The sequence below is a fragment of the Thermobia domestica genome, chromosome 15, assembly GCF_964235325.1.
Source record: "Thermobia domestica chromosome 15, izTheDome1.hap1.1, whole genome shotgun sequence".
Taxonomy (NCBI): Eukaryota; Metazoa; Arthropoda; class Insecta; order Zygentoma; family Lepismatidae; genus Thermobia; species Thermobia domestica.
Genome location: NC_137468.1, coordinates 108,096,662 through 108,122,307, shown reverse-complemented (window position 1 = coordinate 108,122,307; position 25,646 = coordinate 108,096,662). Strand labels below are relative to the sequence as shown.

Genomic DNA, 25,646 nt, shown 5'->3' with positions numbered 1-25,646 from the left:
GAGGCCACCATTGCTGATAGGGTTGCGCACGAGACAAGATTTGAGACTGTCTCATCTCAAAATGTGCTGTAAAAGTGATGTCTCGACTCAAAAAATATATATTTTTCTATTGGAAGAGCTGTGTCCCGACTCGAATCTTGTCAGGAAAATTCTGTCTCGACTTGTCTCGTGCGCATTCCTAATTGCTGAAAAAAACGATCAACTTTATCTGCGATAATTTCTACCAGAAAGTAAACAAACTTGGCACACCCATTTACATTTAAAATATCTATTGAATGGCACATGTCAATTTCCCATATTGTTGTTAGTTTCATTATTGGGTCCACCATTGATAAATAAATAATCAAATTTATTTACCATATTTTCTGCCAGAAACTGACAAAACTTGGCATACCCACTTACGATTGAAATGCCTAGTGAATGACGCATCCCGATTTCATTTATTATTGTTACTTTAATTGTTCGATACTCCCATTCTTGAAAGAGATAATCAACTTTATCCCCCACACTTCCAACCATAAACCGACCAAACTTTGCAAACCTATTTACATTGAAATATTGAGAGAATTTTACATGTCGATTTCACATATTGTTGATAGTTTCATTGTTGGAGGCCACCATTGTTAAATAAACAACCATCTTTATCTGCCATACTTTCTATGAGAAACTGATCAAACTTTCAACAAAAATTTACGATTGAAATATCGAAGGAATGATATATGACGATTTTACATATTGTTATTAGTTTCATTGTTGCAGGCCACCATTGTTAACTAATCAACTTTATCTGTCATACTTTCTACCAGAAACTGACCAAACTTCACACTCATTGTATTAAGGTTGAAGTATCTAGGGAATGGTATTTGTGGATATCATATATTGTTCTTAGTTTCATCGTTAGAGCCAGCATTTTTAAATAAACAATAAAGTTTATTTTACAAACTTTCTACCAGAAACTGACCGAACATTGCACACTTAAGATTGAAATACTTCTCGAATGGTACATGTCGATTTCACATATTGTTTTTAATTTCAATGTTGAATGCCACCATTGTTAAATAAACAATAAACTTGATCTGCTACAGTTTCCACCGGAAACTGACCAAACTTGGTACATCCATTTATAATTAAAATTTCTATGGAATTGTATGGAATGGTTCACATATTATTGTCAGTTTCATTGTTGGAGGCCACCATTGATAAATAATCAACTTTATCTGCTATACCTTCTACGAGGAACCGACCCAACTTGGCAAACCCATTTACCATTAAGTTACTATGGAACAGTACATGTCGATCTCCCATATTGTTGTTACTTTCATTGTTGGAGGTCTCCATTGTTAAATAAATAATCAACTTTATTTTCCATACGTCCTAGTAGAAACTGACAAAATTGATCCCTTTGTGATTGTAATTACATCCCTTTATGATTGTAATATCTAGGGAATGGTGAATGTATATTTCACGTATTATTGCTATTTTCGTTGTTCGGCACTATCATTTTTGAGAGAATCAACTGTATCTCCCACACTTCCAACCTGAAATTGACCTAAATTTTCAAACCTATTTACAATTGAAATATTGAGGGAATGGTACATATTTTATTATTCAGTTTTTCAAACTAAGGATGCTACAGTAGAACAAACACCAACTCTACAACAGTAATAATGCAACTGAGACGGACGGGATAATGCAAATTGAAACTACCTTAATGTTTAATGTTATGACCAAGATATGCTGCATTTCCAATAAATAGGTACAAAAGTACAAATAATTGAAAATTAGACTTTTCAAAAGGATTTACTTTGAAAAAGTACTGTGATAAGTAACACATCGAATCACGCAGATGTTTTCCAAAAGACGTGAAGCTCATAATACAATTTGTAGCAATTTGGTATCTCAAACCTTTCCGGATATGATAAACATTGATAAAGTTTGAAGCACTGTTTAAGATAGTGTAATTGCATCAACATATAATGTTATAGAAGTAAAGGAAAGAAACAGTCATTTTAAATATTTCCTATAAATACATCAAATAACCAATATATCAATCTCTTCTTATGTTATTCATATCTTCAAAACGATTTGAGAGATCAAATTGCTGTAAACGCCATTACAACCTTCATGTCTTCAGAAAACCATGTACGTAGTTGAATTTGATACTCATTTGACTACTTTTTAGAAATAAACTCTTTTTCGAAAAGTCTAAAATGTGGCTGTATGTGATACTGTAGTTTCCTTAGTTTGCAATACTGCATAAGAATTGTGATCTTGTAATTTGGTTTAACATGTAGACTTGAAATATGTAATAATGTCTGATGTAATGTCATTTGAAGAAAGAAAAGACAACTATATGTTGCGTTGGTAACATTGCTAATCTTGTGATATTGCATAGTATGTTGAACAACGTTCTGCTCTTGATACTTGCTTCGTACAAAATTTCCAAGTTATTTGTCATTTTAGAAGTTACGAGGAAGGACACATTAGACGGTCCACCCTGTATATATGATGGCTTGCAACACGTGTTGCCACGCTTGTCTGAAGTAAAGTGGGGAAGTTGCATTCTTCCAACCTTTAAATGTGCTGATACAGTGCCAGGACCTCTCAGAAGCCTTTTGAAGTTGAGTAAGTCGGCTATGTAGTAGTATGGTTGTTTCGTATTCTAAGAGAGAGAAAAAGTATAATAAAGAACTTAGAAAATGCAAGCCAAATAACTTTTATTGTCAACAGTCCAAGTAAAAGGAACTTTTCTATGTCTGAAAGAACCGCGACAGAGTATTCGCAGTATTATTCGAATTAAGAAAAACATAAACTAAAGTGAAATCGCATATTGATCTAGCTATCAGACAATAGAAAGAAATGGTAGAAAAGAAATCTAGCTCGGCCAACAATCATATGATATTCCAATTTGACCAAATAAGTAATCCATTGGTAAAAGTATAGCATTAAAATGAATTAGATTCATCAGAGATTCAGAAAAATGTTGCATAACATGCCCCTCACGTTATACAAACTATATATGTAGAACAAAAGTAAGTTCTATCTAAACAGAATTTAATAAAGATATTCGAGAAGCAGTGAAGAATTCAGAAATAGAAGCAAATGGCCTAGGCCTATAACGATTTTTGTTACAACTACTATTACTACCCTGTAAAGCCATTGAAGAGAAAGATCAACATGTAAACCTTTAGAATAAACTGCTAAACTACGCGGAAGCCAAATGAAGATTCGTCGAAACCAATGAGCTTCCAACGTGCTATTGCCAAACTTTCATAAGTTTTTTTTTTCAGCTTGTGAATATTGAAAAGCTTTTCTCGTCTCGTCTCGTTCTATTAATCTATATCCTGATTCCCCCCCCCTCCCATAATTTCATCTGGAAGTTACCAGAAAATTCTCCCACCTCACGAGACGTCCACGAAGGCAACTTTAAAACTATAGTTATATTTGGAGTACAGTGTAATAACTTGCGTATCTTTAAACGATAATACATTATTAATTGGGTTCGTACAATTACTTTATCAATTTATAGTCTTCATACTAAGAATCATTTAACAACAAAACAGTGTTTGGGTAAACTCTGACATTAGGTTCAGATGTTATAACATATAAATTCATTTTATGTCAATGGCTATTCAACTACAGGAGATTCGAAATTTTGCAAAGTTAAATGTAAACACAAAATTTTGAATAGTTTGATAATGTTTCATATTCTGGATTATTTCATTTTAAGGTGGCAGCTGATTATAGGGAGAGAGTGAAAAAAAGTCTCTCCCGACCTAACTTGCAATTACTTCTTCACTATTATTTATATCTTCCTTTTTTCAGCAGCAAAAATAATTAATTATATCTATTAGTACCTGTTGAATTCTTTCTTCCAATCAATTCGCCATAAATTTTCAAATTTTACGTTCTATCACTATTTTTCAAACTTTTAAATTCAGAAACTATTTGGTTTGTTTATTAATTTCGATTCGGAAACTTAATCTTCATTTAGATTTAAATCATAGGTTACGAACCAGACTGCAAATCACCACCTTCCAAATGTCCTGTAATGGAATGCGGTGCAGGTATAAAATAGCAGCACATTACAAGTTCGGCTGCCAAATATAGTGATTTTTATTCTTGAGGCAATCGACTACTTCTAAAAAAATTTAAAAAGTATAGATATGGCCTGTAGATACTGAGAAATAAGGCACTACATATAAACTAAGTCGAGCAGAGCCTGTCTCTGACCGGACACAGCCCTCAAGTATGGCAATCTTGATTCCTTAGGCAATGAGCTACTTGTCTAGCAATTTGCTTTAGGTTCGGCCAGCAGTTACAGAGAAACGAAGTACTATATACAGACACACACACATGCATACACCTGGAGTGAAACTATAAGCTCCCGTTTCCTTACGACGGGAACTAATTACATCTTCATAAATTCTTACTTTTTCCCAAACAAAAAGAAGGATGATAATTGTTCATTGATTCTACAATGTTCATTGATTCTGAAGATGTTTATTGATTCTACCTAGGTACAGTGTGCGGCAAAAGAAAAGTACGTAGGTCTATTTTAATGTGAAATGTCCTCTAAGTTCTACAAAATATGAGACTTTGTTCACATAATCGTAAAATACACACTTCAAAGATCTGAAAAACAACGATTCCTGACTTTAGAAAATAGTAACATTTAGTTTGAAGGTTAGAATGTAAGTATGGTATCGAGGCGAGACGAGATGAGACTGCATAAGTCTCGGTCTAATCTCGATCGACAAATAACGGTCTCAGTTTCGGTTTCGTCTCGATTAACATATTCTTGTCTCGATCTTGGACTCGAGGTGGCAAATTTCGATATCGTCTCGACAATCTGAAGATAAATTATGTGAAATTTAGAGTAATTATAAATACACCCTCTAATTTCTTCTATTTTTTCACTTCGCTCTTAACTGTTGACGTAATCCTTTGTAGTGTGTTCACGAGTTTAACCCCCATTGGATGTTGTTTATCCCGTTTATCTAACCCAAATAATGATTCAGATTCAGATTCAGATTCCATAGATATTGTCTCATATAGTCTCAGTAGTGAAAAAAGGACAGTACACTGTAATTAATGAATCCCGAATATTATAGTTTAATACTTTCCTATTGAATCAATGTTATTTGATACGACATGTCAAATAACAATGTAGATAGCACCAAAATCATATTTAATTGAATTGTAATGCAAATTTTACAAATTTTCATCTATTATCCACCACATTCTTTTTGACTACACTGTTCACTAAAAGAAAATTATGCCAATTATCTTAACTAATATTACTAGTAGTATAATAAATTACTACTACAATATGTTTTATTTCAGAAGGATAAAATGCTTAGTCACCGTTTTAGTTTTCCAAGTTTAATTGACACTTTATAATTCAGGGTTCCTGCATCTTTGTAGGCAGTTAAACTCTTCGTAGTCTTATAGATACTGCACCCAACTTAAATTAGGATAAATTTCTAATCGAGTTAAATTCAAACTCCGATATATCATTTAGTTCAGATTCAATGTCAAATATACGATATTCTCTTTCTTATACTAGTTTATAAGGTTCTGATTTTCTTGTTCCGCTTAACGATATGAATAGTTCTAGATTGTTTATGTTTTCGTGTTCGCAGTAGAGCAAAATTTTGCTACTTTTAGATATAATCATGAAGTAAACATGCAGCAGATTTTGCTAAATACAAAGAAGAAAATCAAATTTAAAGCTTGGAATGCAATGTCTACTACGATTAAGCATTTACATGTTAATATCCTGTTCGTTGGGGATTAATCGCTTAGCATTGTTATCTACGTAAAATTGAAATTTATTTTTCTATAAACTGCTGGAAACCACGTACATCAAAAGTTACGCTGTATTTCAATTAATCCAAAAATGTATTGGAAGAAAAGTTTTGTAATTCTGAATTTATACTCAATATAGCACCTCAGGTTTTTATTACTTTTTAGAGCAAACTTTAGGGTTTTACTTAACTATTTAAGATTACGGGTATCAGAATTAAGTACATATTGCAATACTTTGTTTTGTTGATTTTAACATTTTTTTTTCTGAGGATTCAAGCTACTTGAGACGCGAACGCAGACGGAATTGAGAGACGTGAGATCCGAATCGCATGAGCTCCCACCAAAAATCAAGCCAGCTCTCTCACACCGAAGGCATGGAAGGTAATCCGACACCCAAGGAGAAGGGCCCACGGAGGAGCTCAAGCTAATATTCTGCTTGACGTGGAGAACAATTTGTCTTTTTTGTGTATTAAAGAAGTTCATCTAAAATTAATAAAGACTTTGGGGCAAAAACCCTTTAAGTCCAAAAATTGAAAGTGTATAGGAGATAGCTACAAAAGAGTTTCTCGTCATATTCATCAAACTTGGCACATATATACTAGACCGAAAATAAATCGAGACGTATTTTTTGTTTCTTTCGGAAATTAGGTTAAGGGGGGCAAAGGGCCCCTTTTCAAAAAAGAGTCATCTTGACTAAAAGGACCACATTAAAGAAACGAAACTCTGTCGATACAAAGATGACTTGAAAGTAGGAAATACGGGTTTTGTCGTTTTTGTGAGAAAAGAGCTTCAGGGGGGCAATGGCTCCCTTCGAAATCACAAAGAATCCCGCACAATCCTTACGGAAATTGGATTTCGGTGTAATTGCTTGAAATCGTGTTATGTTGTAGATATTGTGTTCCTGAGAAAAGTCTCACTGGACACAACAACAAATCACTGATTGTTTGACCACTACAGGGCCACATCTTTTTATAACAGCAGAAGGTAACAGTATTCTGAATTTTGGTAAAAATGACTGAAACTGTGATATGTTGTAGATATTCTGATCCTGAGAAAAAGTCTCAATTTGTACAACCATTCATCACTGAGCGTTTGGCCAATATAGGGCACTTTTTTTAAATGAACAGTAGGTAACGGTATTCTGCATTTCGGTGTAATTGCTTGAAACTTATAGACCTATGATGCTGACGGTTTGGCCATTACTTGAAGCCATAATATGTTGTTAATATTGGATCCTGAGAAAAAGTTTTAATGGGCACAACCACCCACCACTGACAGTTTGACCACTTAAGACCACGTTTTTTGTCAACAGCAGAACGTAGGTATTCTGGATTTCGGTGGAATTGGTTGAAACCGTGATATATTGTAGATATTGTGATCCTGAGAAAAGGTCTCAATAGACACAACCACCAATTACTGACCATTTGGCTACTACGAGACATTTCTTAAAACAGCAGAAGGTGAGGATATTCTGGAATTTTGGTGGAATTGATGGAAGCTCTGAAAAGTAATATCCCACAACCCGGAAAAGGGATGGGGAGAGTAGCGGCTAACATCATTTAAGCATAGACAACATTCCGATGTTTATTTTGAGGGACAAAGGAAAACTGTGGAATGCCCTAGACAATTTTTCTCAGCATCATGACATCTGCAACGTATTAGAGTTTCATTCATTTACACCGTAATCAAGAATATAATTTTACTCGGCTGTTTTCAAAAATTTGGACCTGTAGTGGTCATACGGTTCAACAACTTATGGCTGTATTTATTAAGACTTTCTCTCACGATGGGATCTACATCATATCACAAATTTACTCATTCTTACAGAAATGCAGAACATCATTATACTTGGCTGTTTTCAAGAAAGAAACTCTGTGGTGACCAAACGATTAGCAACTTGTGATTGTGTCCATTGAGACTTTTTCTCAGAATGACAATATCTACAACACATCACGATTTCTGTCATTTGAACCGAAATTCAGCATATCACAGATTCGGTTCGGCTACTTTCAAAAACGTGGCCTCGTAGTGGCCAAACGGTCAGTGATTGGTTGTTTTGCCCATTACGACGTTTTCTCAGGATCACAATATCTACAACATATCGCAGTTTCAAGCATTCCAATGAAATTCATACTTCTGCTCTTTTTTAAAAAAGTAGATCTGCAGTGGCCAAATGTCAGTGATTGGTAGTTGTGCCCATTGAGACTTTTTTTCAAGATCATAATATCTACAACATATCACAGTTTCAGTCATTTTCATCGAAGTCCAGAATATCACTAAATTCAGCTGCTTTCAAAAAAGTGGCCCTGTAGTGGCCAAACGGTCAGTGATTGGTGATTATGTCCATTAAGACTTGTTCTCAGGATCAAAATATCTACAGCATATCACGGTTTCATTCATTTTTACCGAAATCCAGAATATCGTTATCTTCGGCTGTTTTCAAAAAAGTGGCTCTGTAGTGGCCAAACGGTCAGTGATTTGTAGTTGTCCATTGAGACTTTTTCTCAGGAACACAATATCTACAACATAACACGATTTCAAGCAATTACACCGAAATCCAATTTCCGTAAGGATTGTGCGGGGTCCTTTGTCATTTCGAAGGGAGCCATTGCCCCCCCCTGAAATTCTTTTCTCACAAAAACGACAAAACCCGTATTTCCTACTTCCAAGTCATCTTTGCATCGACAGAGTTTCGTTACTTTAATGTGGTTCTTTTAGTCAAGGGGATTTCTTTTTTGAAAAGGGGCCCTTTGCCCCCCTTAACCTATTTTCCGAAAGAAACAGAAAAAATACGTGTCGATTTATTTTCGGTCTAGTATATATGTGCCAAGTTTGAAGAATATGACGAGAAACCCTTCTGTAGCTATCTCCTTTACACTTTCACTTTTTGGACTTAAAGGGTTTTTGCCCCAAAGTCTTCAATTATTTGAGATTCACTATATCTCAAAAACGATTAAATGAACTAACTTTTCAATTTGAAAGCCAGAAAAATGTATTTATAACATGAACTTATCAGTAGCAGAGAAAACGAGAAATTAAGCTAATTACCATAATCGTATCACGAGAAAATACTATGTAAATATGCTTTTAATGAAGCATAAGAGCATATCTGTCAAAATCAAACCTGTGTTAATATTAGTCTTGAAGCTCATGGGCTTTATTCTGTTTCGACTTGTATGTTTTAATTGTAGTTGTCCAGACAATCTTAGGTATATACCTTAGTTGTGTCTTGTACTTATTTAACAAAAAATATCGCTATTAATTATTAAAATAGTATTCATCCATAATTAGTTATAATAACTTCGCCACTTTTCATTAATATTGACAAGAAGACTACAGATATTGAAGAAATTTGCAATTGTAACAATTATTTGAAGAATTTTTGTCCATAACTTTCTACTTCATATTATCATTTAGGTAGGGGCGCAAAAACATTGTTTGCTTACACTTTAGAAATATCAAGAACCGGCCCTACGTAACACATAAAATCCACCAGCCTGCAATCCTTGCCATTAAAACTCCAATCAGTATATTTCAGCTTCAACTTGTCTCAACATTTTCTTTCAGGTAAAAACGTACACAGATAAAACTGAATAGTTTCATTTTTTTTCTCCCTAAAATGAAATCAGTGAAGTTGAAATGAGATTAGAAATGTTCAACGTGTGTTTGCAGGAGCGTCACTTCAGATTTGCATGGAGAGGTAAGATCCTCCACCGACATACGAGTTTCACGTTTTTCCTATTATATTAGTAGACAATCTATTAAAATATATTTAATTCTCAAACTCAGGTGTGCAATTTTCACCTGCTGCCCCGTGTTGCGCGGAACAAAATCCTAATACGCCACTGCCCTGTACACTATGGAAAATGTTATGATTTCTCGCTTCACAATATTTTTCCCACAAAACACTCGAAAAAATTAGTTTTCCTAATGTACATAGCTTGTAAAGATGCTTGGGTACCCTCTGTGAGAGCGTCCCCATAAAGATGCTAATAATTGTAACTTTGTACACCGTCTTCTCGGAGTAGGTTCCATTTCGATACAGATTCCTTAGTAGTAAGTTAAAAAAACTTATGATTTCTTATTTGTTTATAAATTTAATTTTTTTTAATTACAAATGAAGGTTTGATGACATTACCAAGCCCCCCTCCCCCAGAAAGTACAAAGGGAACGAGGTTCCGGGGTAGTGTTCAGAGGTGCTTGGGAATTTTCCCCCTTTCTGCCCCTTCAATTATCACACTCCTTGCAATATACCAAGTGGTCAGAACTGGCAAATGATTTTTTTTTTTTTTTTTTTTTTTTTTTTACATATACACTAATGACTGCGGCCATCCAAGAACAATCGTTCCACAATCTTACATATTACTTACCAGTGCAATGAATTTTGAGTAGAAGAAATATCAACATTTTTTCAAATTTCGAGACAAAACCGAGACGTTCGAGATGCGAGACGTCTTAAGCAAGTCTAGATACGTTGAATCTCGGTCTTGATCTCGACACCATCCCTACATGGTAGAATGTGAACATATTAAAATTGTGGTTGATGCTAGGATTAGTATCTTGAGAATTGTTATATCAACGCCAGTTATGTTGGGTCCATTACAGCAGCAAATATTATTAACATATACGAGGCCTGTCTAAAAAGTATCCGACCTTAATTTTTTCCACGCAAAGTAGTGATTCTCAGGCGGCGCCACCATGCACGGTGGAAGGAGGAACCTTAATGCGCATGCTTGAATTTTTTCACCGCGTTCGCGTGTGCCAGTCGTGAGCTGGTGGTCGCGAAGTGAGGTGCTGTTGGTAGTGTTCGTCGGATTTAGTGTTTCTCGCAAGATCACTGAACGAATTGAGCAAATATATTGCATCAAATTCTGTCAAAGGCTGGGTGATTCTCAAAGCCAAACAATTCGTAAGATTCAGCAGGTGTTTGGAGAAGATGCGATGGGTGTAACACAAATTAAACAATGGTTCAACCGATTCAAAGATGGCCGCACATCAGTCGAGAGTGAGCAGCGTAGCAGCAGGCCCCAAACTGCTCGGAATGCAGCTGTTGTTGAGCGGGTGCGAAATTTGGTGATGGCAGATCGCCGTTTGACAGTGCGGGAGATTGCAGAAGATGTTGGAGTGAGTAAAGATTCTGCACATGCAATTTTGCGTGACGATTTGAACATGAAACGAGTGGCTGCTAAATTTGTACCCAAGTTGTTGTCTCAGAAACAAAAAGACACCCGTTTTGACGTTGCACAGGACCTTCTGGACACCACCAACACTGATCCTGGGTATCTGAATTCCGTGATAACTGGAGATGAGTCATGGGTGTACGGGTACGACCCAGAAACAAAACAACAATCGTCTCAATGGAAGCATCCCGATTCTCCAAGGCCAAAGAAAGCGCGGCAGATGCGAAGCAAAATCAAGGTGTTGCTGACTGTTTTCTTCGATGCCCGTGGAATTGTGCATCACGAGTACGCACCGGAAGGACAAACAGTGACAAAGGAGTACTATCAAGATGTTCTCAGGCGACTCCGTGACGCAGTCCGGCGCAAAAGACCAGACATGTGGACAGCGAAGAACTGGCACGTCCATCATGACAACGCCCCAGCACATTCATCCCAATTGATCCACACGTTCTTAGCCAAACATGGAATTACAACCGTTCGCCAACCTCCCTACTCTCCAGACCTGGCTCCTTGTGACTTCTGATTGTTTCCAAAATTGAAGACGCCTCTGAAGGGATCCCGTTTTGAGAGTAGAGAAGACATAATGCGGAACACGACGACGGAGCTGAACAACATTTCAAAAGAAGACTTCCAGCGGTGTTTCCAGCAGTGGAAGGATCGGTGGGCTAAGTGTGTGGAAGCACAAGGGGCCTACTTTGAAGGGGATTAGGGTCCCAAATCTGTCAGGTATTCGCAACTATATTTCTGGCCAAAGGTCGGATACTTTTTAGACACCCCTCGTACGTGAAATACGAAAAGAGTATAAAGATATACATATTATTGTCATGAATATTCATTGCGGAATTATATTTAAAGGGAGAATATATGTTTGTATGGTTATTCGCTATACAAGTGCACACCGTTGGTTTAGATATTTTTAGATAACTATAGGGAAAAGATCGTAAGTTATTTAGAACTAAAATTATAATTCACACGCTTGGCTTGGCATGCTTCTAAGTAACTGTAGGGAAGAGGTAATAGGTTATTTAAAATTAGAATTAAAGCTGAAGCCCCACCGTTGGCTTTGCATACTTTTAGGTAACTGTAGGGAAGAAACCGTGAGCTATTTAGAATTCTTTGGTAAGTTATTTATTCCAGGGACAAGCTGGATACTTCAAGTAGTCTTAAATATAAATAGTTTCAGAAACATTCATGTGTAAAATTTAATTATGGAAAATATGAGCCTACATAAAAATAATCATAACGCTTCAGTTGAAACCTAATCAAACCTTATAACTATATCTCTATAAAACAGCATCGAAACTAATTTTAGCAGAATAATAATTCAATGAAGAGCATATTTTATTTAGACTCCATTATTACTTAAATATACCAGCAGAGAAAAGAAGGAAGTGCTCAAGGAGGAAGAAAGTTGTAATGCAAATATGTTGGCCCTTTTTTTCCTTAAAAATAAAAGGACACGTCTTACTCTACGACTTCAGATATTTCTTCAGATAATTTATTCAAATGATACAGAGAGTCTTGTTACACCACTAAAAACTTTTCACATTAATTATTCTGAGATTTCTTCAAAGCACAGAGGCTTAAATGTATGAGTCTGGGTGGAAGTACAATGCAGATATCATGAATATATCTAAGTTTTTGTTTTGTTGTATTATTATAGCAGACTTGAAATTTATAAATCACCTCGACGGAAGAAGTTGCAGATAGTACGTAAAGAAGCACGAGAGTGGGTGATGAATCTCCTTTGTATCTTTTCCCGTTCTGATAGATCCAAAGGTAAAATGAGAGCTTTTTATGCGGGGGTGTTTCTTCTTAATTGATGATAGGTCGACCGAGACGAAAACCCAACAAAAGAGAATACATAAAGAACATTGCAAAACGATCGAAAGGAGTAAGGCTTGCAAGACGAGAGACTGGAAGATATCAAAGAAGTGAGTCTAGTCAGAAGAGAAAGACTGCTGATATATGACTCTCATCATCCATCATTTCAAAGTAAATGTTCAACGACCTTGCAAATTTCTGTCTGAGAGTGTCTGCTCCTTCGTAACAATAGGTTTTCTAGATTGACTGGGGCTTATTCTGTTCTCACTACTCTGAAGTCTAGAGTAAGTAGATAAACCCCACTGATATACTAGACCAGATTGAAGATTTTCCCTACATATTCTGACTCATATTTCGAAGATAACAATAACTAATTTCTCTTATATAATGGAGATTTAACTCTGCGTTTTGCAGTTGATTGCAACTAAAGAGTAACGTAACTGGCGATGTAGGTTAAAAAAAAAGTGTTTCTCGCTTCCAAGAGTAATTAATCTTAGACTACTCTGTTTATATTTTCTTGTATTCCATTGACCTATTAAGCAAGAAAACAAAGATATGTATACCTAGAAATGAAACCCTACAATTGCGCAAATAAGGACAGATATTATCTGTATTTTCCTTTCAGTATTTTTTGAAGTACATGGACCTACGTTATATCTCTGTACAGGGTAATGTACTTAAAAACAAAGAGTATGCGTAATTGTTTTTGTTAATTGATTACCAGCGACTATGAGAGTGAAGTAACTTGTTATTGGCTTAGGTAATGATTTCGACAGATTTAAACGTTTCGGAACCTATCGAAACAAGTGAAACTTGGAGTGTGCAAATATCTAGCTGCAGAAAAATGCAATCATATTGAAAGAAAATAAATCTCTACACGAAGAATACTGAACAAAAAGTAGGGAAACAAAAATCTTACCGCTTGACTAGTGCTTGACCTAAGGTACAAAAGCCACAGCTATTTTTTGTGTTTGGACTTTCTTCTTTCGTTCAATTAAACAAGACACCTTCGTTTAACTACTTTGTTAATACTTTAACAGCGGGATAACCTAACAGCACAAGATGTGCTAGGCACGCACCATTTAAGTATTCTAAATTCATCTCCCACATTTGAAGAATTTGTTGCTTCTTTTTCTAAGCGATTGTGTACTAGAACCAACAAACGCATCAACTTTATTATACGGCAACTATCGCCAATAATTTGAAAGTGAATATGGGAGAATCATGAAATGAAGTAAATAGATACTCGTCATTTTGTTATGGCGAGCAGATTTTATCTGATCCCAAACGGTTATCGTCGAAAGGAGCACTCTGATTAGCCAAAGTCAAAAGATCTCAACAATTTATTCCTCTACAAGCGACGTTCTCTTCATCGCCTCCGTGGCCAAGTCGGAAGAGCATGCAGCTAGTAATTCAAAGGTTGGTGGTTTGCACCCACCCTCGGATACATTTTTTTTTACTTGTTTAAAGTGTTTTTTAGACTCACCTTAATGTAAACATATTATGCATATAGGCGATTTAACATATTTTGGTGGAGTAATTTTGTGGTTCATTGACACTTGCGGCATGGGGAACATACCTAGAATATATTAGGCACGTTCCCCAAGTACATGTCAGGCATGTGCCTAGGGGCGGACATAGACTGTGACTATCACTTGCCATCCATGTGATTTCTCTCTCAGAGGTACATAAGGCACATACTGGACACATTCCTATGTAATTGAGGGAATGATAGGCATATGCCTGCTATGTAATTGTGTTGTTAGGGTTTTTGTCTTAATTTTGTTCTTTGTAACATTTTGAAAATTAAAGAAAATAGTTTTTAACCTTTTTTGGTAGCGAGGTATCAAAAGAACAACAATGAGAAGAAAAATGATCAAAAAGTAAGTATCTCAGCAGGAGATCAAGTAATTCGGACCACACGTTAAGCTGTAGATCCACGTTTCGTATGGCCATGATGCTGGAAGGGACGCTAAACACATAACAAACGAAAAAAACCCAGGTGTGTGTGTTTTTTTTAACTTCGGACGTACATAAAAGTCAACATAATATATGTATTGAAATAATATCTTCAAACACATATCTGTACATAAAACATTGCTTTGATAAACTTTGTATACATGTTTAAGAAGAAAGGAATGTAAATTGTATTTGGAGATTTATGCTTTTTGTATTCCTGGACATTTCTGCTAAGGATTACACAAAAATACATCAAATGAATTTTTCTTTTAACATCCCATGCTTGTGTAGCGAGGCTAAGCAGAGTGATATAATGATAAATGGACAAAATTATAGAATGAACAAAGTGGCAGGAAACGGGAGAACACCGAGAAAATCCACTGCACAGTGTTTGTCACTTGTAGAAAGATGGGCCCAAGAACCAAGAACCCCACGCACCAAAGATGAGCATCAAATGAGTTGAATAAACACATTATTCGAGCGCTCTTGACTTAGGAGGAGGGGAGGGGAGTGAGGATGTGATAAATTGCAAACTTAGTATGGAAGTAAAGATTCATACTGTTCGTGAACAAAAGTGAAGAAATATATGACATTTTGTAAACAGAAATGCAATAAAGAAATGCATTTTGTGTTTGTTTGCAAATTCGGTACATCCATGTCATTTAAGATAATTTGCATATTTACACGTATGTCAATTATATTTGAACATCTATACTCAGGTTTGGGAAAAATCATTCAAGTAATTGAAAGTAATACTAAGTTTTGTGTAAAAGTTTGGAAACTAAATTCATAAAGATGTCGGAACTACTGCCTCAAATGCTTTATTAAACATTTTAAATGTGCAATTCCATCTTACCTTCTTGTGTATGAATAAAAGTGAAACTACAGCAAATGTGATTATGTCATGTTTTTCTCCGAATGCATTTTAAAAGAATTTCTCTCGCGTTCTTTCTTCAGAACTAGGTAGTTCGATCGAAAGGCGTAAATATTTCGTTCTAGGCATTCTGTGCCCTGAAACAAAATTTCTCCCAGTTCATGACATTAAAAAGTCAACCAAATGAGTACAGTTGTTTCAGAATTACGAAGTTGTTTTACATATTTGTCCCATTAAATCAACAACAACGGAAAGTAAACACGAATTAATTATTTAGAATGCAAGATATTTTTATTGTGTATTAAGGTATAGTCAAACAGTACCTAGGTATATTAGAGTACATACTGCACATGACTATGAATTTTTAAGAAGTAATAGTAGTTTAAATAAAACATGCTAATATGATATTACAATATATTAACTTGAAAATATTATAACCTTGGGTCTTAGATAAGAGACGTTGGAACAAGTAAGCCGGAATATATATAACGCTCTGAGGAATTCCAGGTGTAAAAGGTTTTGCGAAAGAAGTTTTTCTGAGGAATTACTCAAATTGCAGCTGGCGAACAAGCTAAAAGTGAAAGAAGATTAAAATAGAATAAATGTAAAGTTCTTCTAATTTTCTTGACTGCAATCAACAGGTAGAAAAAATACTTCAACTACACACTTTTTAGTGATTACTTGACATTTTCCATTTTCCACATGGAATATGAGTAACGAATATAAATTGTAAAAATTAAGGTGCAAGTAACTACATCAGGAAATCATTGAATGTAAGAGCAAATCATCGAATATTTTCTAACAAAAGAACCAAAGTTTTTGGATGTTTAAGTTCATCGAAGATACTGTTACTAGCTATGTCAGTCTGCACTTGATGTCTTTGATGCAAAATGGTCATAATGTTTCCTTTTACAGGGTCCCGGGTAAAACACGATCCTACAGCCCAAAATCCTGAGATCAAACTAGAGTGGAAATCAGGGGGCACGAGGGGATGGCGTCCCTTTAACAACTTGAAGTGTTTTTCAAATTTCCAGCCCTGGATCCAAATATAAAGGTACTTATTAGTATTAAAAAATTTCTGTTGAGAGCACCTGTTTAATTTTGTTGTAGGGTCTAAGAACATACATGTAGATCTGTATACAAGGTTAGTTAGATGTATTGGGACAGGCCAGTAATAACGACATGTTTGAGAGGAAGAAAAGCAAATGTTGCAACTGGTATTATTGCAAAAATTGCATTGACTGGGAATGTGGCCATTATGGAAGGTATCTTGAATTCCGTCATATTGCATATCATACAATATTTTTTAAACGGAAAAGAGTATAACTTTATACTTCAATTTAGGCTTGAATATTCCTACAAATGAGAATGTGAACTCGTTTCTGATACATCGCCACTTATTTATGAGATAAAGTATGCTATATTTGACATGCATATTTAATAAATAAAAGTATCGGGACAGGGCAGTAACAAAGAGATGCGTGGATAGAGGGAAAGCGAATGTTGAAAGTTGAAATTATTGTAAAAACTGGATTGAATTGTTGTGTACCACGAGTCCTGAGTTTGATTTCCATCATATGTGACTCCACAGTTTATCTCTAGATGAATTCCTTATTCTTTTTATTAAAACATTAAATGTAGTAAAAGTCTATTTGAACATTTTGTAAAATATTATATATATATATATATATATATATATATATATATATATATATATATATATATATATATATATTTACGGATATCAAAGTCGGTGCTTTTTCAGACTTTATCCATCACATTTCCGTAAACCTCGCAACTTAACTTTCCTCATTCTTTTGCTGCCATTAACAATTAACATATACTCTTCATGTTTCATCGTTTTTCACTTCCTAATGAGTCAGCTTGCCTGAGGTTGCTGTTCGCTGGTTGAAATACGATGTATCATCCTCGGAAGAGAATGTGCTTACACTGTTACTACACCCGGATGTCTTCCGTATTTTTCTACTTTATTTCTGCTGCCATGAAATTCCTCAATAGCTTATGCCATCGAGTGAAGACCATTCTGAGGTCACAACCACTTAGAGGACCACGGCACGTGCCTCTAGAACTTGAGATAAGACGTCTGCCTTTGTCATGACATGAATGTGGGAGGCATCGATTCCATATTCATTTTCTAAATATGGAAACAGGAGGAATGAAAGGCGTAAACCCGGAAAGATCAACGAGAATAAAACTCCTCCGATTAGAACTCGGGGAATTAGACTTGGGCGTCGTGAATTGCTAGAATACATATTCTTACATCGTTCATCACTAAGATAGATCATCATCTCGACATCAAGGTATTGAACTTCAGCAGCTAGGAAACTCATACGCCAAAATTCTATTTTGCTACATACCTTCATTCTTACTCATCCTGCTTCACCTTCTGTATAAAATCAAAGTGAAGTCATGTTTTATTTTATAGATATTCATAATTTCCAGTAGCGTATCTGCAAAACAGTCGACTATTCTATCGTTCTTGTTTCCCTGTTGCCACTATCTTTCATCAACCCCAGCTTTGATGTATGTTTCTTGTTATCTCTTTGTGGTTTCTGAGAATGAGAGCAGGAATTGTGATGTCACAGAGCATCCAGTTAAAAATAACTAACACAAAAATAATGAGCGACTGCAACTTCATCAATAACGATCACCAGCCAATGGCATGCATAAGAACTACCTAAACAATACATTGTGCTTGTTGATAAGCACACGGTCATATAGATCTTCATCACAGTAATACTTAGCGTACCACGTCTTCTTGAATTCCTTGAGAGCCCAATTACTATGCTTAAGATCAGCTCATATGGAACGTGTTTAGTATCGTGTGTTTCGAGAGATATTAGTGTTGGATTTCTGTTTCCGTATTCCATAGATGTTTAAAAATAAGGTATGGACCTACTAAAAGTGTGTCTAGTTCTTCTGAATTGGATGTAGATTTGATTTACGATATTATCTCTTTGTTTGTCATTTATAGTAGACAAACCTAATCAGAAACATTTTGTCACAGAAAGGTTGTAAATGCTTTTTACGAGCTATTACCGGTAACTCAAGATATGACGGATCGAGAAAGCGAATCTATTTACGGCTTCGAAACGAATTCATTTGGAATCCTAATATTATGTTCCATTTACACTACTAATAATTTATATGCTTTTGAAATTTCTAAAAACAAAAAAATGACGATTTTTTTCATCAAACATAACAACTTACTATAGGATGTCTATGCAGTCACTTAACATTTCGTCATCTTTTTTTTGCAGATGATCTTATCTCACTTGATCTGTGAAAGTGTACTATACTGAAGAGCAAATTGCTATGGTATGCGGTCGTCTGCGTGGTAGGACATACGAACAGGCACAAGAAGGTTTCATTCGCAAGTTCAAAATCTTCTTCGTGCATAATGATGAGCGATCTGGGAGGCCATCAGTTTGAAAAGAAAGCACCCATACTATTGACGACGCTGTTCCCTGCAGTCCATGTATCGACAAGAAGACTCAACAGGCAGCTTTTTATTCCTCGAAACACTGTATGGAAAATATTTCGCTACACATTAAAAAAGAAAGAGCCTATTACGTGCAAATTCTGCATAACCTGGAAGCAGAGGGCTATACAAAGAGTGCAGTAATGTGTTAAGATTTGCTATATGCCCTTAGGTTAGAAGAGTTAATGAAAATGTTCTGCTTATTGTGAAATCCACGCTCGATATGCTCAGGTTAGACAACAGATACAATTGTAAGATTTGGGAACTTGAGCAGCCGAATGCATTGTTAGAATCGGAATGAGAAACACCCCTAGGCTAATGTGTGGATGGGTATTACCAAAAGAAAAGTATATGGACCATTCATATTTACAGAGCGAACAATAACGGGAGACATCTACCTAGACATGCTGCATTACTACCTGACGTTTTAGCAGATGCAGGATAATATTTTGGGTACTGTTATTTTTCAATTGGATGAGGCACCACCCCAGTTAGCTCTGAGTGTGCGGGAATTCCTCATTACCACTTTTCCGGGAAGGTGAATTGGTCGTGCAGCACCAAGCACTTAAACTCCTCTGTCACCCTACTTGAGTCGCATGGAAAAGTAACGCATCTAAGCAGCTGCCGCAAAGATTAAGCCAGCTCTGCTCGAATGATTGTTTCGAACCACTGAACACTGTTGAGAAAGGAATGTGTAGTTTCAAGTCCATTACGGTAAAATTTACTAATTTCTTAAAGTACGTACGTATGTATATGTGAGTTATAGTGAAAGTTACAGTTAGTAGGCAGCTTCCTTAGAAAGTACAAATTTATGTTCACTGAATGTACCTTTCGATATTGCTTACGTAAATCAATAAAATTTGTATGAATAGATAATGTTAAGTGACTTTATAGACACCGTATGTACCCTGTACAAAGCACTTTCTTAATAATAATAATAATAATAATAATAATAATAATAATAATAATAATAATAATAATAATAATAATAATAATAATAATAATAATAATAAAACTAGCGGCAGATTTTGTTTGACATGCCCATATTACACTTCTAATTATCTTTTGATAATAAGTTAGGCATGATAGAAAAAAGCACATTCCTTAAATAGAAAAGTATAAAAGAAAAACACTTGTTCATCGTTGATCATATGGAATAGAATAAGATGAGGAAAATAACAAGTACAATAATTTCCTACATTTTCTAGCAGAGAGCAACGTTTGTGATGTTTAGCTTCTCAACACTTCTTTCAAATTCTGTTATCTTGATAGGAAATTATATTTTATAATCCAAAATCACACTTCTGATTACTCTAGTCTGAATTTAAACGTTGACTAATTTAGCTTAAGGTCCATTTTAAAATCATCAATAATTCAATATAGCTGACATGATATTTTCCCTTACCATGGAACAACATATTACAATTGCACAAAGCACTTTCTCAATAAGAAAGCTAGCAGTTGTAGTAGGATCTGCAAGTAGGATTTTTTTTAATGGGGGGGGGGAGATATTTTAAGTACTATATTATTGGAGGATGTGTGGAAGTTACTCCTGAAAGTGTCAGCTTGTTCTTATAAGTACGTGGTCTATGTAAGTGTATTGAATTTAAATTGCACATTAAGGATCTGGAGTGGAGAGATAAGAATTAAGATTAGAAATGCCATATAGACCCTTTACTAGCCTTGTAATCTTTTAAAATTCTTACAGATAGTGTATAAATTCTATTCTTCAACCGAATCATAGGTTTACTTAACTTATGTGTAGCTGTTGCAATAAATTATCGTTTTTTTTTTTTATTCAGTGAGTTTTAGCATATCTCTCCAGTACCGAGGCTATTGAAACGTAAACTTGCAGTTTAAGGTGAAATCCGAACTACCATAATACTTCAATGCTCTCCCACTGGAAATCGAACTAGGGAACCGACGCACCAAAGGTGCACGTGTCAGCACTACGCCAGCAGGAAGACCTAAATTATTGTATTTCCACTTTTCTCTAAGGTATGTCCAATGTACAATATCTAATCCAGTGCTGACCGTTTAATTTAAAACCAAATTGTTTACTGCGACAGTAAATTAAAATATTATATTAAATGGTTACACAAGTAAACACAAACATAATAGGTTCATCATATGATGTTGCATAACCAGTATTGCATACATTGTTTAAGAATGAAACCTTTTTGCAAGAACCATTACACATATATTACCTGCGGGGTAATATTTTTTTTTTCGGCATAGTATTGGTTTGAATGTCACGCATTTGTAAATTTCTGTTTTTGTTTGTTTGTGAGAAGACATAACAATAACAGTAGGAATTAATTAATTCGATCACTATTTCCTACAAACAGAAGGTTAATGCTTTTCGTGATTGGTTAAAATATCACTTTCAAATTATGCAATTTTTAACTTTCCCTTGGAATAATTTGAGAATAACTAATGCCATAAGTAAAAGAATCGTAATGTTGGAATGTTTTCGACGTTTGTATGAACATAACTGTTGAATTTGCCCGATTTGTATTAGTTCATTACCTTAATAATAATTTAAAGTAACAGTATTACTTAATTTTTTTTCTAGCTTTCGCAATTTACATTTGTTAGAAAGATGCGAAGGAAAATGTTTGTATCACTGAATTTCCACCATTCTGTTTAAAAGAACCAATTTTTCAATAATTATTATATTATGGTTTATACCTTAGCCTACTCTTCCTTGCAACATTAATCACTTTTATTTTTACTTTCACATTTGCAAATTTAGCTTGAAAGGAATTGAATGTTCTCAACTGCAGGCTGTTTACAAATGTAATCACTTCTTGGAAGATTCAAAACCTAGTTCGTTCGTGCACCAAATACATTTCAGAATGTAATTACCGCTTCTGATATTGCGGCCAACTGTTCAAATCACTTGAGGGCTACCGCATGAATTTCAGTAGAAGCATCGACCCACCATTCTCAAAAGAAGTTGTAATTTAGGAGAAAAGTAGAGGAGCAACCCGAAAATTTCCTCCAGGTTCTTTTGCAATAGATTTATTCATTGGACATGTCTAGATATGATTTATTATGTTCAATAGCGAGCAATTGACTGATTTATTGTCGACAATAATAGACAAGGCATAGTGTGATTCCACTTACAAGTAATTGGAGTATAATTTCTGTTAATGATTCTCTACTGAAAACCGTCTGACAGAACAATCATGACCCCTCTACAGGGTTGCATAGACACAGCACGCGAATATTCTCACTTTCGTTCGTCCATTCCTTCTTTTCATATCTATTAAAATGGCACTCTTCACACTTGTCTTCTATATGTTGAATACTCCTCCTCGCCTCCAACTTTTGTGTAAGTTCCATAACTTATAGAAGTAATAAAATTATGCAATTCTTTTGACATTTAGTTAGCGTAAAAGTACCTTCCTCAGGCAGTCCGTCAGTTTGAAAATGTAGGGAGATGTTTTCCCTACAGGAAGCTTTTTTGAAATGCCAATGGCAAGAACAGAAATCTTCAAACTTCATAGTGCCTTTTTCCCTTATACAGAGTAAACAATTTATCCTGATCATCCACTATAACGGAGAAACCAGAGGAGAGAGAAAAGCGAAACTTTGCACGAAGCAATTATAAGAAAGGGGATATCTTCGCATGTATTATTAAACAGAAGTACACAACAAGCAGTGTTGTCTATCCAATATAAAGTTATATTTTTTAAAATGGCCCTACGTCGGATTATTATATATTTGAAATCAACATGTGAAATGGAAACTTCAAATACCACTTCATCAAACTTATTCAGTGTTGCAAACTAAGGATGTTATAGTGTCACAAAAATACAAAATTTAGAAGCCTCTAACGCACATACAGAGGTGGATAGGAAAATCCACATCTAAAGTGCCTTAGCGTTGGGTATCATGGTCATGGTATGACTTGTTTCGAATGATTAGGAACGAATTTACAGGGGCTTGACAATTTTAATTTTTTGGAAGGCTTCGTTTCGAAAAAAAACTACACTATTCCTTTTCGACTTAAAATGAAATGAAATGCAATTTCTAGTGTTGAGTCCCACATTTATGTTCTTTAGGCTAAAGAAGGCGGATGATCAATGAAAGTGAACTATAACACAAAGCTCCAAATTAACATCAATATTATGTTGTTTCCGTTTAGTAGGTGAAGTTTATTGCCTATGCTATCTGATCGCGAATTATGTTTTTCACAACCATGCAAACTTTTCTTACAAATCAGGTTTCAAAATTCTGTTATTCTCCAATATTACATACTGTTTTATTATGTTGTTTCCTATCTTCAGTCAGACAAAACAGCATATCACACTAAATATACTAACATGTTTTGTTTAATATGCATATAAACACATGCAAAGAGAATATGAGCTCCCCTACACATATAACCTACACGCGTATAAACTTTGCAATGGAAATCGATGAAGTCCATATAACAAATATACTTTTCAGTTTGTTTTTTTTCAACACGCCTTCTTCTGTAAGTTTTTCTAACTTCTTGTACTTTTCTTCTGAAGTTCCTCTGAACAATATCTAACAATAGTCAGCCATCATACTGACTCTCTGATATCTTTTCTCCACATCTCTCATGTCTTGATGGAACCGCTAATCTTGACATTCTCCAGTACTCATGAATAAATAACATCGGAGAAGAGTGGTAGTGAACGGAAGGCAAGACTCAGTGGTAAGGATCACTGAGTATTGAAGAGAACTTTCAGAAAACACTGTAGCATGAATGCGCCAGAAGTGATTCGGAATTCAATCAGCACCTGTAGCAACCTATTGTGACAATCACAGTCCGACTCGAGTTACATAACCTGAATATCCGCTATCGGGTTATATAATTTCCAAATCACCAACACGCGCTGGCGCGATGAAAATGATCCAGAGCACAAAATGAACCTCCGGTAATTGCAAACGGGTAATATAATCTGATAAGTATTCTTTTATTGTATTTTCAACTACATTACGTAGTGCGGACATTCATAAAAATTTCTACACTGAAGTTTCTCTTCTCTATCGTAAAACATGGCAAAAGCTGTGTGGTGCTTTGAGTAGCAATTTCCTGGTGTTTCGTGGGTCCTCTAATTACATTCACAGGACTTATTACCGGTTATTGTTTAATCAAGATGTCAATGTGCCATATCACACTACTAAACCTATTGAAACTTCGTTTCATGAACATTGAGATTAATTGTAACACCTTTGGTCTGCTCAATCACCAGATATCAAGATTATTGAATACCTCTTGTTAATTCTAGAGCTCAGGATATATTCTTTTACATCCTCATTGGCGGAACTGACAAGAATAGTAGGAGAGTTCATCTACGAACATAAATCGAACTAATTAATGCATTTGATAGAACTATGAGAGTTGTATAACATATTGGAAGAGAAAAAATAATCCCGATTGAGTTATTGAAAAGTTGCTCTAAGGTTAGAACATATGGCTAAATTCCGTTCTAAATACCTGTCAGCCTCGGATTTAATTTTGGCTATGAAAACTGTATTAACTGCAATACGATTGTATTCATCTAATGTTCTTGATGCGAAGACCATTGTTTTCTTAATCAGTAGAATACTGTTTCATTACTGCAAACACTATGTTGAACATGATAATTTGAGAATCTGAAAAAAAAAAATCGACTGTTTGCTTACAAACTAGTCTACGAACAGTAAGGTGTCCCTTGTTTAGTGTGATTTCGTGTTTCAATACGCACACCCGCTAAATGTATTCTATGTGAGCATAAACACACATTAGTGAATTAGCTGCTCCCTACAAGAACGTTAACCCGTGCCTATTTGACGACAAAGTCACGAAATGACGTTTCCCCATTATAATTTAGAAACGGCAACCCTGATAACAGAGAAACAAAACTTTGCACGAAGCAAGTAGAGAGAGGAGGACATCTTCCATATATTGACGAACATTACCGGAAGAACAGTATTGCGAACCCAAGACAAAATTGTGTTTTTGTAAATCGAATGACCTAAATTGATATCATCATTGGAAACCACAATGAAACTAAAGACGAAAGAGATGGTAAACGCAGATCAGTGTTGCAAATGTTTCGAGAAATAACGTGAAACATTTGTTAAATACTAACGCCGTGGCTCACAAAACATTAATGTCTACTAACGTTTTGTAGACATTAATCTAAATATTTAGAAGAACTGTTTACGCTGACTGCAAGTCTAGACAATCGAAAGAAGAGAAAAGTTGTTGGGGAAAGGCACAATAACTCGGAAAAGGTCGATAGTGCAGTATGGTTTAAAAGCTATAATGCAAGGCGGTAGAGCATGAGGAGCAGTGCCGTGGTTATGTGAGATGACGTCATCATTGCTACCAGCGACCTCAGCACCCTAAGAGGGGACATTTGGGCATTACTATAACGGTGGCGTATTGTTTGCCACGGTGTCATTTGCCATGACTCGATTTTGGTGTTGTTTGCCAAGATTTTGTCACAGTATTTGCATTCCGATTGTATCA

The 25,646-nt window shown here is 35.3% G+C and overlaps 1 long non-coding RNA gene across 1 annotated transcript in view; it reads left to right on the top strand.

Annotated features, from left to right (window-relative positions):
• Positions 1-19,681, top strand: part of LOC145671890 (uncharacterized) — a 152,671-nt gene extending 132,990 nt beyond the window's left edge. The window contains exons 3-4 of the long non-coding RNA XR_014128556.1: positions 16,564-16,702; positions 18,930-19,681. This is a non-coding gene — a long non-coding RNA (uncharacterized LOC145671890). The remainder of the gene's footprint in view (positions 1-16,563; positions 16,703-18,929) is intronic.
• Positions 19,682-25,646: the final 5,965 nt, after the last annotated feature.